The sequence below is a fragment of the Schistocerca serialis genome, unplaced genomic scaffold (genome assembly GCF_023864345.2).
Source record: "Schistocerca serialis cubense isolate TAMUIC-IGC-003099 unplaced genomic scaffold, iqSchSeri2.2 HiC_scaffold_1195, whole genome shotgun sequence".
Classification (NCBI taxonomy): domain Eukaryota; kingdom Metazoa; phylum Arthropoda; class Insecta; order Orthoptera; family Acrididae; genus Schistocerca; species Schistocerca serialis.
The window spans coordinates 620,001-625,000 of record NW_026047398.1 but is presented as its reverse complement, the minus strand read 5'-3'; the positions used below and the strand labels follow the sequence as shown (position 1 = coordinate 625,000).

Genomic DNA, 5,000 nt, shown 5'->3' with positions numbered 1-5,000 from the left:
CCCAACTCGCAACTCCAGCGGATGAACGGCGGACTTTTCCCGCAGTCGCAATGTGCAATCCACCCCTATAACATGCGTTTCATGAAGAGGTACGTCCAATATGCGACATTCCCGCTGTCCCTATACATGAGCTGCGAGCTGTACCAGTTACGAGCTAGAGACGCGATCGCGTTGCTCTCTGTACGAATGCCGATGCTGAGCGGTCAGCTAGGAGGCGCTCCATCCATGTCGGTACCGGTGAGCGTTGCACTCGCAGTCGCAAAAACGTACGGCAAGTATATTACTCGGAAGAGTCAATGACAGTCCACGCCCCCCTGCGTGGGAAGAGTCTTTCTAGGCCATGACCCACCGGAAGGGCGCAGCGTCCCCCACCCCAGACATGTGACGTCACACCATCGGTATTGACGACTAGACTGATTCCTTATAATCATTTGCCATACACCGGTGGAAGCTGCCGAGACGAGTAACTACATAGCGGGCTCGCCGTGTCACTAATGTACAGAGATACAACAGTTTCGACTGGAACCGGATTAAACGTATACACGGCGCTGATTAGTAATAGATAGAGCCATCAGAATACAGATAATGTATACAACTGTCCGTATACATGCTGAAAGACTCTGCTCACAATCACAACCACACGTCAGCCACACACCCTTATCACGCACTACTCTCTGCCTGTAACACGCACACAGACAATATGTAAGCACCAGCATGGAACAACACCCAGTGCATCCTCTCCGCCACATTAGACAATCCACACTGTCATAACCAGACTGGGAGGTCCACTCAGAAAACAGAATATCCCACCCACCCGACAACCACCATTGCTCAGCCAAGCCACCAACACCCACACATGTCCTACACAGGGGTGCACCCAACATCACAATACTGCCCCCTCTCACAGCACACAAACAATGGCAGGAATGAAAGACACAGGTCTGCCACAACCATGGAATCAGAGCGCCGCCTGTCATGAGCCAAAGGTGCATCCTGACGTGGCAAATCAGATGATGCCGCAGGCATCCACTTACTATAGTCACAATCAACAAACCGGCCGCCCCGCCCCCCATTAAACCTTTCCTTACAACAATGTGTACCTTAACCTAACCTATATCGTACCGTAACCTAACCTATATCGTACCGTAACCTAACCTATATCGTACCGTAACCTAACCTACGTCGTACCGTAACCTAACATACGTCGTACCGTAACCTAACCTACGTCGTACCGTAACCTAACCTACGTCGTACCGTAACCTAACCTACGTCGTACCGTAACCTAACCTACGTCGTACCTTAACCTAACCTACGTCGTACCTTAACCTAACCTACGTCGTACCTTAACCTAACCTACGTCGTACCTTAACCTAACCTACGTCGTACCTTAACCTAACCTACGTCGTACCTTAACCTAACCTACGTCGTACCTTAACCTAACCTACGTCGTACCTTAACCTAACCTACGTCGTACCTTAACCTAACCTACGTCGTACCTTAACCTAACCTACGTCGTACCTTAACCTAACCTACGTCGTACCTTAACCTAACCTACGTCGTACCTTAACCTAACCTACGTCGTACCTTAACCTAACCTACGTCGTACCTTAACCTAACCTACGTCGTACCTTAACCTAACCTACGTCGTACCTTAACCTAACCTACGTCGTACCTTAACCTAACCTACGTCGTACCTTAACCTAACCTACGTCGTACCTTAACCTAACCTACGTCGTACCTTAACCTAACCTACGTCGTACCTTAACCTAACCTACGTCGTACCTTAACCTAACCTACGTCGTACCTTAACCTAACCTACGTCGTACCTTAACCTAACCTACGTCGTACCTTAACCTAACCTACGTCGTACCTTAACCTAACCTACGTCGTACCTTAACCTAACCTACGTCGTACCTTAACCTAACCTACGTCGTACCTTAACCTAACCTACGTCGTACCTTAACCTAACCTGTATTGCGCCTTAACCTAACCTGTATTGCGCCTTAACCTAACCTGTATTGCGCCTTAACCTAACCTGTATTGCGCCTTAACCTAACCTGTATTGCGCCTTAACCTAACCTGTATTGCGCCTTAACCTAACCTGTATTGCGCCTTAACCTAACCTGTATTGCGCCTTAACCTAACCTGTATTGCGCCTTAACCTAACCTGTATTGCGCCTTAACCTAACCTGTATTGCGCCTTAACCTAACCTGTATTGCGCCTTAACCTAACCTGTATTGCGCCTTAACCTAACCTGTATTGCGCCTTAACCTAACCTGTATTGCGCCTTAACCTAACCTGTATTGCGCCTTAACGTAACCTGTATTGCGCCTTAACGTAACCTATATTGCGCCTTAACGTAACCTATATTGCGCCTTAACCTAACCTATATTGCGCCTTAACGTAACCTATATTGCGCCTTAACGTAACCTATATTGCGCCTTAACGTAACCTATATTGCGCCTTAACGTAACCTATATTGCGCCTTAACGTAACCTATATTGCGCCTTAACGTAACCTATATTGCGCCTTAACGTAACCTATATTGCGCCTTAACGTAACCTATATTGCGCCTTAACGTAACCTATATTGCGCCTTAACGTAACCTATATTGCGCCTTAACGTAACCTATATTGCGCCTTAACGTAACCTATATTGCGCCTTAACGTAACCTATATTGCGCCTTAACGTAACCTATATTGCGCCTTAACGTAACCTATATTGCGCCTTAACGTAACCTATATTGCGCCTTAACGTAACCTATATTGCGCCTTAACGTAACCTATATTGCGCCTTAACGTAACCTATATTGCGCCTTAACGTAACCTATATTGCGCCTTAACGTAACCCACATTGTGCTGTAACCCAACACACGTTGGGCCTTAACCCAACACACGTTGGGCCTTAACCCAACACACGTTGGGCCTTAACCCAACACACGTTGGGCCTTAACCCAACACACGTTGGGCCTTAACCCAACACACGTTGGGCCTTAACCCAACACACGTTGGGCCTTAACCCAACACACGTTGGGCCTTAACCCAACACACGTTGGGCCTTAACCCAACACACGTTGGGCCTTAACCCAACACACGTTGGGCCTTAACCCAACACACGTTGGGCCTTAACCTGCTCTGTAATTGTCATACGACGCGTTAAATTAGTGTAGTGTTGCCCAACTGCAACCCCCGCAATATAGTTTGCTACTCGCACTGCCCGGTCCCCAGTGTATCGCTTCATGTTAAACACCTTGCAGCTATACACTGTAATGTGGATGGCAGCAGGACGTACATGCTCAATGCCCTTTGCAGTTGTTCATTGGCATTTGCAGTTGTTCATTGGCATTCGCATGGCGAAGCACTTAGCCTACGCTGTGGTACGGCCTGTGTCAACTGTCCGCTGATGTTGTACGTCCAAATCACACACTGTACTGCACATTGGTCCTCATGTACTGAATGATACATCGTGGTACATGTGACCGTACAACGACTGCGCCAACAACGGCGAACCATGCGGTCCAAATGTTGTGCACTCAGCTACGTGTCGTCTCCCTATAAGAGCTGGATTGCAGTGTGGTATGCCCTGGATGGCGATCAGCATGAGCCGTCTGTTGATGTAGTGGCGCGTGTTGTCAGACGTAGTCGTCTCTTCTCACACACCGTGATAGCATGGTGCACTGCGTTCCACATCTGCGACATGCGACAGAGGCCGGTTGACAGTCGTTCGCGCAATGGACATCGCATACGTACGGGGGCCACCTTCCACGTGTTCGCGAAGCGTGCACATGTTGTTGCGTGTATGTGGGCAGACAGTGTGTCGTGACACCTGACACAGGCATGCAACAATCGTTGAATTTGCAAATGGCGATGGACGCCTACGTTTGCTGGTGACGTTACGCAAATGAACAACTGGTAAACCGTTGTGGTGCGGTTGTTCTCGCTAGAGGTGAATCAGTGATGGCGACGATCGGTTGAGCTACCAACCGGTTGTTCCAGCGATACCCACCATGCCCACGAACGTGAATGGCATCTGGGTGTGAAGCGATACGCGGCGGTGGCTGGGTGGGACCGTCCCCGGCCGGTGAGGGGGGGCCTCCCGGCGTGCTGGCCGCGCGGTGCGTGGGCGCACGCGCTACAGCCGGCTGGTGGGGGCGGCCAGTGGCAGGCGCGCCGGCCGACGGAGGCGGCAGGCGGCGCAGCTGCGCGCCGGCGCACCCTGCACGCGGCGCCGTGCGGCCAAAGTAGGTCCTCGCGGGCCCGGTGCGAAGCGCGGTGGACATCTGCAGTGTGCTGGTCCGATTGAGGACTGTGTGCGCTGAGGATGCGCCGCCGCCTGGCGCTCGGCGCCGCGACGCCGTCTGCTGCTCGGTCGCCTCTGCGGTTCTCGCAGGTGGTTTGTATCGCAGCTGTGCGGACGTGTTGGCGCGTGCGCTGTGCTGGGAGAGTTCGCTTCGGCACCCAAGTGGGGCTTTTGTCCTTCTGTGGCGCTGGCGTTGGAGCTGCCGGTCACCGTAGGTGGCGCGTGTTGTCTCCCGCCGGCAATGCCACGACAGCACGCTCCCGGGCCTCTGTCGGCAGCGGCAAGCTCAGTTGGGAGCACGGGTGGTCGCACCTAAAGCGTCTACTCGCCAAACTCCGGGCGATTGCGCCTCTCTCGAACCCGACCAAGTACTTAGGACGGCGCTGCGCGCCGCCGGGACCTGAGAGGGTTTCGAGGTGTATGGTGCAGGGGAGCTCAGCCTCCTCCTGTTTGCAGAATAATTGAGCGGACGCTTGCGTGTTCGCGCGGGCCCCCGGGACACACTCCCGGGCGGCCGGCTGCTCAGCTCTAGTTGACGCAGCTCCCTGGTTGATCCTGCCAGTAGTCATATGCTTGTCTCAAAGATTAAGCCATGCATGTCTCAGTACAAGCCGCATTAAGGTGAAACCGCGAATGGCTCATTAAATCAGTTATGGTTCCTTAGATCGTACCCACGTTACTTGGATAACTGTGGTAATTC

The 5,000-nt window shown here is 52.1% G+C and overlaps 1 non-coding gene across 1 annotated transcript in view; it reads left to right on the top strand.

Moving 5' to 3' along the window:
* Positions 1-4,842: 4,842 nt before the first annotated feature.
* Positions 4,843-5,000, top strand: part of LOC126434773 (small subunit ribosomal RNA) — a 1,910-nt gene continuing 1,752 nt past the window's right edge. Inside the window, exon 1 of the ribosomal RNA XR_007579479.1 lies at positions 4,843-5,000. This exon is cut by the window's right edge and continues 1,752 nt beyond it. This is a non-coding gene — a ribosomal RNA (small subunit ribosomal RNA).